Source organism: Lactuca serriola, chromosome 4 (genome assembly GCF_051521515.1).
Source record: "Lactuca serriola cultivar US96UC23 chromosome 4, Lser_US96UC23_V15, whole genome shotgun sequence".
NCBI classification, from domain to species: Eukaryota; Viridiplantae; Streptophyta; class Magnoliopsida; order Asterales; family Asteraceae; genus Lactuca; species Lactuca serriola.
Genome location: NC_136411.1, coordinates 327674462 through 327689976, shown reverse-complemented (window position 1 = coordinate 327689976; position 15515 = coordinate 327674462). Strand labels below are relative to the sequence as shown.

General features: G+C 38.9%; 1 pseudogene; it reads left to right on the top strand.

Annotated features, from left to right (window-relative positions):
• Positions 1–4802: 4802 nt before the first annotated feature.
• Positions 4803–5685, top strand: LOC145099580 (phospholipid-transporting ATPase 1 pseudogene; annotated as a pseudogene).
• Positions 5686–15515: the final 9830 nt, after the last annotated feature.

The following is a 15515-nucleotide window of genomic DNA, read 5'->3' as shown; positions in this document are numbered from 1 at the left end:
CTTTTGTTGGGTCTCCACATTCTTAGCTGCTCGAACAGCTGATTTCAGAGTGGTTGCCATCTTGACTGTTAGGCCAAAGTCAGCCGGCAGTCTGTTTGCGAATTTCTCAATTTTGGAAAGTTCGGTTGGCAGTAGGTATAACTTCATCTTTTCCGTGAATGCAACAGCATAGTCATCGATGCTCATCCTCCCCTTCTTCAAATTTTGGAACTTATTGTTCAGATCTATCAAATCTATCTCTGAACAGTATTGCGCCTTCAGTTGTTCCAAGAACTCATCCCATGACATTTTCAGAGCTTCTCCTCGTGGCATTGTATCTGCCAATAGCTTCAACCAGCTCAAGACTCCAGTTTTCAATTGTCTCACAGCGAAGACAGTCTTCTACTTCTCGTTGCAGTCGCAGCTCTCAAACACCATCTCCATCTCGGAGATCTAGTCCATAATCTCAACAGGCTTTGGGCTTCCTGAGAGACTTGGTGGTTTCGCACCCAAGAAATTTTTGTACATCCGCCCATCCTTGTTGTTTCTTCCTCCTAGGCCATCCCTTTGCTCACCTTGAGTCCCTACTTGACTCATTTGGCGGCTATAGTTCCCTTCCTCAGATTGCTCAGGAACTGGCTCCGTTGGTTCAACATGTATGGTAGGTTCGTCCCAATTTTCGTGGAGCATCCGTCTCATTTCTTCCCTTTGTTCAGCTAGCATAGCCTGAATCATGGCTTGAACTCCAGCCATGGTAACTGGCTCAGGTGCAACTTCTTCAACAACAGCTATTTGCTGAACCACTGGGGGTTGGTTCCTATCTCCATTCGCGTTCACGTTTCCGCTACGAGTCCTTGCCATCTTGATCTATACACCGAATAAGGTGAATTTAGATCTTTATTTAGGATAGACGTTTAAATCGTCCTTATCACTCCGAAACATTTACATGCTAGTTCTAATATCGTAGTCGTACGTTTAGAATCTTAAACACATAAGGTTTCCAGATCCGGTCAGCAACAGACCATAGATCCGAACAAATAACAACAAATCGTGCACAAAGCATTTAGCACATAAAAGCATTTTAGGCACAATTCCTAAAATAAGCTAGTGCTCACGCCTCACAATCATCGCTTAACATTCTAAGTTAAAGTCTAGAAATCCTACAAATTCCTAGTTCGCTTAAACTAATGCTCTGATACCAACTGTGACATCCCCAAAATCATGGCCAGAAAAGACCGGTTTGTTTATGCTTTGTTTAAAAATCAGAGTAACATTTTAAATAAAAGTGTTGCGGAATTTGTCCCAAAACAAAATATGATAAAGATTTATCAAAAGCATTTCCATAGAAATGTATTTCATTAAAAGACTTGGGATGTCATGTTCGTACAGATCAAAAGCATAAACAGTACAATATAAGCCTTACTACATTATTTCATATCTACAAGCCTATATCCGTAATCCCTCGTCCAACATCATATCTATGCTCAAGCGCCACTTCCTGTAATACATAAAACTGAGTGGGTCAGGCTTGGGAGCCTGGTGAACACATAGGGTTTTCAACCCACAATAAATAAGTTTATTAATTTCGTCAATCAAAAATAACCCGATTACCCGTTCCCATTATCCTCACTTTACGTCCCTAAACACCTATCATAAGGGACCTAGCCTAAGGATCATCATCGGGACGGACACTACTGCTAAGGGGATTCCTTAACAATAAATGTCCTAAAGGCAACCATGTGGGGGATGGAGTACACTGGTGAACACATCGTTCACAAACACCTACAGGTTGCGAGCCTGCTCGTGTTCCATTGGACTGTCTAGAAGAGTCTGTGGTCGTCATCCATACTCCGCTAGATGACAGAATCAACAACATCAACATCGAGGCCTCTCATCATTTTATCACACATCACCTATTACATCTACCCATGTTTTACCCCAACATTTCGTAGATATAAAATACATATATAGTTTAAATCATTGAAAACATGTATAACAATGTACATCCAGCATAGATAGCAAGTATTCAGATAATATGCACACATAGCACGTAATTTATATAAATACTTCATATCTATGTGTAAGCTGAAAGTAACTATGCACTCACCTGATTAGGTGGTGACTCAAGACTCGGACAGCGCTTCGATACTCTCAAAACGATATTCCTTCGATAAAACCTAGTATTGATACCACTAGGGTTTAGTTTAACGATAACTGCGACAAATTAATTAGTCCGAGTATTATTAAGTGTTAATAATACTCGGTATAACTCATAACAATAGCTCAAATAATTATTTTAAGGACCTAATAACATTCCTATAATTATTTGAAAGCTATATTAAAAATTGCGTAAGCGTAGCACACTTACAGCGAATTTTATCGAAAACCGGGACTTAATTGGAGTAGCGTTTCGAAACTGAAAAACTCCTTTTTCTCGGGACTTCGGGAGCCTCGGGGCTTCCCTAGGGTGCTAGGGGATTTTTCCTAGCACTACTAGAAAAACAGCCTTTTACGACGCTCATTGCGCGTCGTAAAAGGCTCAGACGACGTGCAAATGCGCGTCAAGAAACAGGATCCAATCCATGGGGTATTTTTGGAAAATAGTCTGAACATTCTTGACAAATCATCAACCTGCAAGTGAAGGGTAGAAAGGGAATTGGAGCTTAGTGATGCTCATGCTGGTAATTGAAGCTTCAAACGCCAAGCCAGGTAGGTGATGCTCATGCTGGAAATTGAAGGTTGGAATTGCTTTTCCAATTCTACGTACACATACACATGAGATGAGAATAAGAAACTACTGTATTTGATTAGGTTTAGCTAATAATAAGCTAAGGAAGGGGAATGTGCTAAGAAGTTATTATGTATAGAATGAGAAAGAATAATAACCAAAAATCCTGTCTTAGACTTATTAACTTTTCACCTATTTGTCTTTCTTCCTAAAAATATTCATTTGATACGAATAAATATTATGAAACTTGGTTTATTGAAAGCAAGTATTAAATGGTCATGGTCATGTAATGTAGTAGTAGTCTTATTCAATCTGGAAAATTGCAAATTTTGTCCCACTGCCACCCAGGCGAAGAGTAAAGACATAAATGCCCTTCCTCATAAAGTCTGTGTTATTATGATTATGCTTAAAGTAAAAGACAGAACAGAAAGAATGGGAATGGAGGTTGAGTACCTTATGAAGTAATAGTAGAAGAAATCAGCATAAAGAGCTGTTTGTATTAAGCCAGAGAAACAGTCTGAAAACAAACAAACAAAAAAGTCAAATGAAATACATGTATAGACAATAAGAATAAGAGAAAAGCTTTAACTTACATATCCATCCATTGAAATGGGGCTGTGTGAGATACCGAAAAATCCAGTTTAGAATATTCAATGCACGGTATGCCCTAACAATACAATGCAAACAAATAGATTTTCATTCATAGCATCCTATTTTCTAAATGATTATTATACTATTTTTAATCATTTAAAAAACCATTTTTCATGGTTATCTAGCTTCATAATGATATCATGCCAAAATATAGAAGGGAGAATACCCAAGAAAGAAAACATATTGACCGATCAAATTGTCAACATTTCCACTTCGCTGCAGCAGAACCAACTGTGGGAGAATAGCAACAGCTTCTAAATAGATAGAAAATGCCCAACATATCTGCACATTCCTAATAATATTAAAACTATACAACCTTATCTATTGCTACATTTTTATATCTTTATAACACTCCAATTAGGCTAAGCTTTTTTTGAGGAGGGCATTCAGGTCTTTTGGACAAGAGCCAGTCCATGTTCTTTTCATATCTTCTTAATAATCAATATAACCGCACTTATTCTCATATATAATTTTGTAATGATTAATTGATTATAACATGTTTCAGCATAAAGACAATGAATTAACTTAACTGTAGTCTGCTTATAATCCTGGCACAAGGTGAAATCTTTATAACATCGGGTGGGTCCACACTGATATTCAAACATAAAACAAGAGCAACACATCCTGTTTTCATCTGCAGTTAAAAAACATCATTTTAGAGCTAACTATAAAGAAATACACTACCAATAACAACCCAACAAATCATAGCCTCTGATTTCAAATGCATAGCTGTATTAGCAACGAATGATCATAATTACAAGAACAACAACACTAATAGCATGTTGGGTTTAGCATATAGCAACAGAAGCCTCCAACAAATCTCTAAAGCAAATTACTTTGATGATCATGTGAACTCCAACTAACAAAACTAAACCACCAACTACAAGCTTTTTGCTTAATAACTGTTGGTGCAAGTAAGCCAAGTATGGCAAAATACAGCTTTATGTGGCAAGCATACATGATTACAGGTTACCCTACTCATCTAATCAGTAATAGTGGGAAACTAATAGGTCCAACAGAATCAAGGCATACACCTTGTCTGATAGCAGATTATCTCATAAGCATATAAAATGCAAAAGGAAATCGAAAATGATGAAAGGGTAAATGTAGGAAACAACAGATTACTCGGTCCTTAGGCCGCCATTTGGAGACCAACCCACTTTCAGCAGGAAACAAGATCACAACTAGCAAATACACACTTATAAACTTCCAACCCAAGAATCTCTTCATTCAGTTTCATCAAGTGGCTTACATATACTTTTTAGCCATTGCAACTCTCAATCAACTTCCTCCTCTTGTAGTCTTTGGAAGAACAGTCTCTCTCTTCCTTCTCCTTTTTATTCTCACAGTAACTGCTATAAAAGATGGATACGAGGATTAGAGAAGACACAGATCAGACAAAAATGAGAACAACAAAGAATCTCTTGTGACAATCCCTTGTGACATGGTGCTGATGTGGACAAGTGATCCTAGTGGCATTGCTTACATACAAACCATGAATTTAGATGGAGAGTCAAATTTAAAGACACGTTATGCTAGACAAGAAACATCCTTAATGCCATTAGGGTCAATATCAGGGGTAATTAGATGTGAACAACCTAATAGAAACATATATGAGTTCACAGCTAATAGAGTTAAATGGTCATAAAGTTTCCCTTAGTCAATCAAACATTATCTTACGTGGGTGTCAGGTGAAAAACACAAAATGGGTTATAGGTGTTGTTGTGTATGCTGGACAAGAGACAAAAGCTATGCTAAATAGTGCAATTTCCCCTTCAAAAAGAAACAGACTTGAACAAGCAATGAACTCAGAAACTATCTGGTTATCTGTTTTTCTATTCATATTGTGTCTTGTTGTTGCTATTGGGATGTGTTTATGGCTGATCAGTCATCAGGATGCAATTGATACGATTCCTTATTACAGAAAGAGCTATCTTATAAAGGGAAAGTTTCCAGGAAAACCGTATAAATACTATGGGATTCCAATGGAGACGTTTTTTTTTGCTTTTTTGAGTTCTGTTATTGTGTTTCAGATCATGATTCCGATATCTTTATACATCGCCATGGAATTGGTTCGATTAGGTCAATCTTATTTCATGATAGAAGACAAACATATGTATGATAGTAGTACAAACTCAAAGTTTCAATGCAGATCCTTAAGTATAAATGAAGATTTAGGTCAAATTTGCTATGTGTTTTCTGATAAAACTGGAACACTTACTAAAAACAAAATGGAATTCAGAAAAGCTTCTATTTTGACATGTGTATATATACTGTGTGTTTACTTGATTTCTTCAATTTTACCCCAGACCATGACTATTGACTAGCCTCTAAAAATCAGGTGTGCATGCTGAAATGGTGTTGACATGTGTATATATACTGTGTGTGTGTGTGTTGAAGAATAGTTGAAATGAAAAACTTACATGCCAACTAGAAATGGCTCTACATAAGAAAACAAGTGAACTTAAATCCACTGATGTGTTCACTTTCACCTACAAACCAAAAAAACATAAGTAAGTTTCTGCTTCAAATCAAATCAAAAGTCAAAACCAAACAAAAGCAGATGCATACTATTGCATAGAGACCTCGAAAAGCATCCTCCTTTTAAATATCATCCTGAATTTTGTTGACATTAAGAAATTTAAGTATTGTCAAATGATGTTTTGTAACGCCCGTAGTTCCGGGCTAGTCAGTTTAGAGACGATAGGCGTCAAAAATGACTTTTTGATGGAAGATTATCTAGAAGGATTAATCTTAACCAAGTTGTAGTATATGTCACAAGGTTTCCGTGCATATAAAGAACGCCAAAATCCGAGTTATAACGAAGAAGTTATGACACGTCGAAGTTTCGCGACAGAACCGGCACGACGCAATGCAACGTAAAAAGTGAATTTACGTTAGAGCGGTATTTAGCCAAACCAATCTAAATGAGAATCGAAGATCTCATTGTTGGTATCGAAGAGATAAAAAGTTAGGCGGGAACAGACGTCAAACGAAGAAGTTATGAATTTTTAACGAAAGTTTCTGTCCCGGCCTATTAAAAATAAATAATAAAATTAAAATTCAAAATTAGCTGACGGAGTCTAAACGAAAGTTGTAGATCGTTGTCTCACCTTCGCGTGGATATAAAGAACGTCGAAAACGGAGTTCGTATGAAGAAGATATGAATTTCCGAAGATTATTAAATAATTTGTATTTATTTTTAATCTTTAATTCGGAAGCATTATCCGAAGGAGTCACCGGTTTGATCCGAGGTACGCCCCGCGTACTCCGAAGTGTCGACATTCGCAGCAAGTGGCTTCGGATGACGAACGCAGTGACGTTTTTCGGACCAGTACGCCCCGCGTACTCCGAGGCTCCAGCCTCTTATAAATAGGATGCGAGGGCAGCCGACCCAAATGCCAATTTCCTCTGTTTTCTCTCCCGTTTTGCATCGATTTGCGTGCCAGAAATACCCCGAAGCCCCGGTATCATACTCGATCCCCGAGGCAAGTCCCGAGATCCCGAAGATCCCGAGAAGTGCGGTTCCCGAGCCGAAGCTCTGCCCGCGAGGAGTTCGATTTTTGAAGAGATCTTCCAGATCTGCTGAGGATTACTACTTCTGCAAGTCGTAGTGCTGTTCGATCATCTTCTGATCAAGTGAGTGTGTAGTTATTTTCTTCTAACGCATAATTATTAAGTATTTTCGTTGAAATACGTGCTACGTGGATAATATAAAGTTGTTTATATGGGTGGGTGTATAGTCCCTTTCATAAACACGGGTATAATACAAGTATTGTTTGAATGTATTAAGTGTATGTTTGGGAGAGTGTATGGTTACTTTCTTCTAACACATAAATATGAAGTATTTGGTATAAAATACGTGCTATGTGTTTATATATTGTTGTTTATTTGAGATGAGTATGGAATGAATGTTTTATATAGTTTTTAAATGAGATAAACTGTTTGTGTATTCTAGATCTACAAATATGTTGGGTAGAACATGGGTAGATGAGATAGTTGGTATGTGATAAAATGATGAGGTATGAAAGATGAGTAAGAATGATATTGGTAGATGCACCAATTAAAGAATGTCATAAAACTAGCAGATGTGCTGGAGAATAATATCGGTAGATGCACCAAGTAGTGAATGTCGTAATCCTAGCAGATGCGGTTATAGGATAATGTCGGCAGATGCGCCAAATAGAGATTGTCATAATAAAAGAAGATGCACTTATAGAGTAATCCTGGCAGCTGTGCTTATAGGATAATGTCGGCAGATGCGCCAAATAGAAATTGTCATAATAATAGCGGATGCGCTTATAGGGTAATCTTGGTAGATGCGCTTATAAGATAATGTCGGCAGATGCGCCTAAAAGAGAATGTCATAAACCCGGCAGTCGCGCCTCATAGGGTATGACGGAATCATGGCAGAGGCGCTTAAAGGATGATGTTGGTAGACGGGCCTTATGTAGCAATAGATTTGTGCTAAATCCTTAGGTCAATCCTAGGAATGGATGAATGGCGGGTAGTTGAATTCTTAGGGTAAAATCCTAAGAAATAAAGGAGATAATGGGGATGGGTAATTGGGTTGATTGTTTGATGGTTGAATATAATAATTATATTATTGTGGGTTGAAAACCCTATATGCTCACCAGGCTCCCAAGCCTGACCCACTCAGTTTTCTTTGCATTACAGGTAATGACACAAGAGTATAAGTTGGTGGACTTGACGAGAGGTTTTGGATTATAGAACGGTAGTTGAATAACTATTGTAAGGTCTATTTATATTGTTTATGCTTTTGGTCTGTATCGGAACATGACATCCCGAGGTTTTATTATTTAATGGAAATACATTCTCTTTGAGAAATGTTTTGATAAATGGTTATCATATTTTATTTTGGGAACAAATTCCGCAACCGTTTTCTTTAAACGATCACTCTGATTTATAAAACAAAGCATAAACAAATCGGTCTTTTCTGGCCGTGAAATTGGGGATGTCACAGTTGGTATCAGAGCATTAGTTTAAGCGAACTAGGAATTTGTAGGAAATTTCTAGACTTAAACTTAGATTGCTAATTAATGATTGTGAGGAGTGTGTCTAAATTATGTTAGGTAGTACACCTAAATTGACACAAGCACTAGTTTATTTTAGGAGTGATGCCTAAAATGCTTTTACGTGCTAAATGTTTTGTGTGATAGCTATATTGATGCTATTATTTGTTCGGATCTTTGGTCTGTTGGCGACCGGATCTGGAAACCTTATGTGTTTAGGATTCTAAGCGTATGGCTACGATATTAGAACTAGCATGTAAACGTTTCGGAGTAATAAGGATGATTTAATTATCTGTCGTGATTGAGGATCTGAATTCACCTTATTTGGTGTGTAGGTCAAAAATGGTAAGAACCAGAAGTGGAGTTGGAAATGCTGATGAGAACAGGAATCAACCACCAGTGATTGAACAAATACCTGTCGTAGCAGCAGCACCCGAGGCGATAACAATGGCTGGTGTACAAATGATGATTCAAACTATGTTGGATCGTCAAATGGAGGAGACTAGGCGGTTGCTTCAACAGAATCGTGAAGAACTGTCAATTCGTGTGGAAGAGCCCGAATTAAATGAAGGGCACTCAGAAGGTGGAAACTTCAGTGGGTCTATTGGTCAAGCCAACCCACCGATAGTTAGGCAAAACAACCATGATGGAAGGAATGATGGAATGGGATGCATGTACAAGGACTTTCTAACTTGCAAACCATCGAACTTCAATGGAAAGGAGGATCCGATTGGAGTTATGGATTAGATCTCCGAAATGGAGTTAGCCTTCATGACTTGTGGCTGCAGAGGAAAGTTGCAAACTATCTATGCAGTGCGTCAATTCCGAGGTGGAGCCGTTCGTTGGTGGAACACTCTAGGGAAGACTTTAAGCCCTAATGAGCCACTGCAATTGACATGGGCAGAGTTCTTGGTGCAGTTCAAGCGCAAGTTCTGCTCGGCTCAAAATTTGTTGGAGTTGGAGAATAAGTTTCTGATATTGAAGAAAGGCAGCATGTCAGTGGATGAATACACTAATGCCTTCACAGACAAGATGGAGTTTGCTTTGCACATCGTCCCAGACGAACTGACAAAAGTCGACCGATATGCAAAGGGACTCCCTTGGGAGTATGCGGTGCCAGTACGTCAGGCACCTACCTTAGAGGCAGCTATTTGGGCTGCCAAGTCTGTTGAGAATATGATCAAGGGGAGGACTGACAGTAAGGTTGAAGTTGGCGAGAAGAGAAAGTTGGAAGGAACTTCAGGTTCTAATGAGAAAGGAAAATTCTCAAAGTATGGGGGAGGAGGAAGGGATGAGGCAAGGTGGTGCGATAAGTGCAAAAAGAAGCACTCAGGAAAAATGTGGCGTGGAGGTGACATGTTTCAAGTGTGGAAAGCATGGGCACTATGCCGATGAATGTATTTTCAACAAAAAGGTGTGTTATGAATGTAAAGAAGAGGGGCACTTCAAGCAAGACTGCCCAAGGAAAAATCAAGCAGCAAGGCTAGAGGCGCCGCCAAAGCTAAAGGCAAGAGCATTTCAAATGATCCTTGATGAAGCAGATGGCAATGCAAGGAATAATGAATAAGGATCTTATATCTAAAGATCAAGTTATAAAGTAGCGATATGAAAAGTATCATGTATGTAGCCTATTAGAGGCATTGTATAGGGTGAACTTGAACTTTTGTGTAATTGTTTCAAGGAATTTATATAAACCCTAGTTTTGTTAACTGATGTGTTGAATGATTGTCTGATTTTCTTGTATGGTGATTTGGTCGACTACGAGACAATACTTGGGACGAGTATGAGTAGATGTGAAAGGTAGTAGATGCATATACTACCGGAAGCATAGGACTCGCACTTGGATCAGGGAAAGTCACAAGGTTACCAAGAAGCTAGTGATTGATTCCATTTTATTCTGGTATGTCGTTACCATTGTTTCGGTGATGACTAGTAAGATGGTTCTTGTTCCGACCCTAGTGGTCCTGTTTAAATTTGAGTTCGACTACGAGGAGTATGTACGTGGTCTGGAGGACCAAGTTAGATGTAACATCTGACTTAAGTCAGAAGGTTGAAGTTAATGCGATCGATAGTGTCGCGCTCGTTGTTAAAAGAAGTTTGCAGGTAGAAATGCTACATGCTGAAATGTGATTATATCATATTAGAATATGAAGGAATGTATATTCCATTCTGGAATTTAACTTTATTAAAGACCGAGTCTAAACGTCGCATCGTGCGATGAGAGCTCAATAGAGCACGACCCATCGGTTTGTTACAATAGATAAGGGAAAGTATTTATCCTGAGAAGAAGAAGGAGTCCAAAATGAGGACTTATTTGGTAACTTGAAGGTTACGATTGAAAGTACAACATAGTACGATAAGCAGATGCAAGATTAGGCCTCGTTTGCGGTCAAGAAAGCCATAGAGTTAAATACTCTTTCGAGAAAACATAGAAGTTACGGTTATTACCTAGGATGAATAAATAACGTGTGGAATCATTATCCAATTCCTATTTCGTTGATAATTCCGGGACGTAATCATCCTAAGGGGGAGATAATTGTAACGCCCGTAGATCCGGGCTAGTCAATTTAGAGACGATAGGCGTCAAAAAGGACTTTTTTATGGAAGATTATCTAGAAGGATTAATCTTAACCAAGTTGTAGTATATGTCACAAGGTTTCCGTGCATATAAAGAACGCCAAAATCCGAGTTATAACGAAGAAGTTATGACCTGTCGAAGTTTCGCGACAGAACCGGCACGACGCAATGCAACGTAAAAAGTGAATTTACGTTAGAGCGGTATTTAGCCGAAGCAATCTAAATGAGAATCGAAGATCTCATTGTTGGTATCGAAGCGATAAAAAGTTAGGCGGGAACGGACGTCAAACGAAGAAGTTATGAATTTTTAACGAAAGTTTCTGTCCCGGCCTATTAAAAATAAATAATAAAAATAAAAGTCAAAATTAGCCAACGGAGTCTAAACGAAAGTTGTAGATCGTAGTCTCACCTTCGCGTGGATATAAAGAACATCGAAAACGGAGTTCGTATAAGAAGATATGAATTTCCAAAGATTATTAAATAATTTGTATTTATTTTTAATCTTTAATTCGGAAGCATTATCCGAAGGAGTCACCGGTCTGATCCGAGGTACGCCCCGCGTACTCCGAAGTGTCGACATTCGCAGCAAGTGGCTTCGGATGACGAACGCAGTGACGTTTTTCGGACCAGTACGCCCCGCGTACTCCGAGGCTCCAGCCTCCTATAAATAGGATGCGAGGGCAGCCGACCCAAATGCCAATTTCCTCTCTTCTCTCTCCCGTTTTGCATCGATTTGCGTGCCAAAAATACCCCGAAGCCCCGGTATCATACTTGAGCCCCGAGGCAAGTCTCGAGATCCCGAAGATCCCGAGAAGTGCGGTTCCCGAGCCGAAGCTCTGCCCGCGAGGAGTTCGATTTTTGAAGAGATCTTCCAGATCTGCTGAGGATTACTACTTCTGCAAGTCGTAGTGCTGTCCGATCATCTTCTGATCATGTGAGTGTGTAATTATTTTCTTCTAACGCATAATTATTAAGTATTTTCATTGAAATACGTGTTACGTGGATAATATAAAGTTGTTTATATGGGTGGGTGTATAGTCCCTTTCATAAACACGGGTATAATACAAGTATTGTTTGAATGTATTAAGTGTATGTTTGGGAGAGTGTATGGTTACTTTCTTCTAACACATAAATATGAAGTTTTTGGTATAAAATACGTGCTATGTGTTTATATATTGTTGTTTATTTGAGATGAGTATGGAATGAATGTTTTATATAGTTTTTAAATGAGATAAACTGTATGTGTATTCTAGATCTACAAATATGTTGGGTAGAACATGGGTAGATGAGATAGTTGGTATGTGATAAAATGATGAGGTATGAAAGATGATTAAGAATGATATTGGTAGATGCACCAATTAAAGAATGTCATAAAACTAGCAGATGTGCTGGAGAATAATATCGGTAGATGCACCAAGTAGTGAATGTCGTAATCCTAGCAGATGCGGTTATAGGATAATGTCGGCAGATGCGCCAAATAGAGATTGTCATAATAAAAGCAGATGCGCTTATAGAGTAATCCTGGCAGCTGTGCTTATAGGATAATGTCGGCAGATGCGCCAAATAGAGATTGTCATAATAATAGCGGATGCGCTTATAGGGTAATCTTGGCAGATGCGCTTATAAGATAATGTCGGCAGATGCGCCTAAAAGAGAATGTCATAAACCTGGCAGTCGCGCCTCATAGGGTATGACGAAATCATGGCAGAGGCGCTTAAAGGATGATGTTGGTAGATGGGCCTTATGTAGCAATTGATTTGTGCTAATTCCTTAGGTCAATCCTAGGAATGGATGAATGGCGGGTAGTTGAATTCTTAGGGTAAAATCCTAAGAAATAAAGGAGATAATGGGGATGGGTAATTGGGTTGATTGTTTGATGGTTGAATATAATAATTATATTATTGTGGGTTGAAAACCCTATATGCTCACCAGGCTCCCAAGCCTGACCCACTCAGTTTTCTTTGCATTACAGGTAATGACACAAGAGTATAAGTTGGTGGACTTGACGAGAGGTTTTGGATTATAGATCGGTAGTTGAATAACTATTGTAAGGTCTATTTATATTGTTTTTGCTTTTGGTATGTATCGGAACATGACATCCCGAGGTTTTATTATTTAATGGAAAAACATTCTCTTTGAGAAATGTTTTGATAAATGGTTATCATATTTTATTTTGGGAACAAATTCCGCAACCTTTTTCTTTAAACGATCACTCTGATTTATAAAACAAAGCATAAACAAATCGGTCTTTTCTGGCCGTGAAATTGGGGATGTCACATGTTTTAAGTAAAAATTCTAAGAAAAAGGAAATGAGGTTGATGTTGTAAAAATTTTGGGACTTACATGGCTAAAGCAATATGTCATGCTTGCATGAAATGCTCCGTGTGAGGTGATACAAGCTGAGGACAAACTCATGCAAGTCTACACAGGGTGATTACACTATTTTAAGTGACTTATTAATCCCTTCATAAATAACATCAAAAAATACTAGATGATGATACGACCCATGTTGGTAGAAGCTCCACCTGGTCGACTAGACCTGCTGTTGTTGGACTGAATTACCCCTCCACTAGTCTTGGGAGTGCCGATACTGAACTTGTTTTCATCTATGATAACAGCAAGAGTCATGGGTCTGGCCAAGTTTGCTGGCTGTAAAATACGAACGGCCGAACGTGTGTCATCCTTGAGACCATTAATGAAGGTACCTTCCAACACGTTTTCTGGTATGTCTCCCAACTGACATGATAGTCTCTCAAAATTGCTTACGTAGTCACGTACAGTTCCTTCTTGCCGGATGGCGAGAAAATGATCATAGAGATTGCCTTCACCTGTTAACTGGAATCGCTCCAACAGCCGTTCTTTTAAATCCTCCCAAGAGCGGAATAGGTCCCTTGCTTGACTCCAACGAAACCAAGCCAGTGCCTTGCCGTCCAAGCAAATCGCTGCTGCCTTCAAACAATCACGTACACCAATGTCTTGGATCTCAAAGAAACGCTCCACCTTATAAATCCATCCAAACGCGTCTTCCCCTTCAAAAATAGGAGCTTTAATCTTCCGAAATTCTCCCATTTTTCGACCCCCACCCTTGTTCTTATCGTCCTTGGGTCCCTTTTTGAAGGATCCAAACTCGAGCTCAAATTCAGGATCTTCCTTGTCCTTCTCCTCCTCTTGAATGAGTTTCCCCTTGACAGTTTTCGTCAAGTTATTGATAGCTTGCAGGACTTCTGTGAATTGTGCAACATTCTCCTTCTTGGCGAGGTCAGCTTCCTCTCGAAGCTTGGTAAGATCCTACTCCAAGGCTGCAAGACCTACCTCTAATCCAGCTATCTTCTCAGAATTTGTTTTTGACATGTTGACACCAGAACCGTAGCAGCTCTGATACCAATTAATAGGTTCAAGATCCTAACCCGCAGGTAGGAACCTTAACCAGGCCTCCTGTAGTTCGAGAAACAGGGAATTCTCCAGCAAATCGTCTAAGACTTTTGTTCCAGCATAAAACGTGATTTATCCCTAGAACATTAATTATATAGTCGTATTAACCTAATCATAATCCAAAACCAGATCCTAAAAAATAGGAATTCTAAACTAAATAAAAAACTATTATTCTAATTAAAAGGAAAGCTAAATAAAAGGAAAACATTTAAAAATTCTTTCTTGAATCTTGATGCTTATCCCTTCGTCAATATACTTGACCAAAACAACCAACATGGGTCGTATCAGATGATTCAGATGATAAACAAAAAAACAAATAAATAAATAAAGGACATTTGACACTTATAAAAAAGATAACTGATACATGTCGCCATACCAGTTACTTAGCAGCAACCTCAAGAAACTTAGCTAGGCGTGGGTGCAAATGAGTTGGACAAACCTACTAAACAAAAAACACCAAAAAGAGTTAATATATAGTTAACATAAACCATTGTTAACAACTAGGCGTAATGAAATTGGATGACTATATTCCCAAATTACCCTTGCCAGGTCTCCAAGCAATGCAAATTGATATCTCGTACAATAGTTTTGAGTCCAACTCCATCAGCGTGTGCTTTTGAGTGAATTCCTTGGGATAAACCTTCCATATACGCTCTGTTATCCCTTTCCTTTTTGAACAAAACACCATAGCGAGACTCCAAATATGTAATAATAATCGATCGATAGAGTTTCTACATAAGTTGTAGGTGATCAAAAATGGCGGAAATCAGGAAATGTAAATTGTACCTTTAGCGAGATTAGGGTAAAGCCATCACGAATTAGAGCCATCATTACCTGTGGGAGACCTAGGGGAAGTTGATCGCCTCTATCCACCTGCCAAAAAAGTGAATCGTCATCCCGTAAGTTTTCGGCGCTTTCTCCCGATCTTGCCGCTCAACCGGACTAGGGACGCCGGGAAGGAAAAGGACGTCGCTCTTCACCTCATACTCGTGGATGTGCCACATCGGCTTTTCTGAGTCCGGCAAGGTTAAGAACAGTTTTTATGTTATGATGTTTTGAACTCCTATTAACCGGGCATCGGCGACTGGACGATCGTAGATCAAGCACTGTCTCAT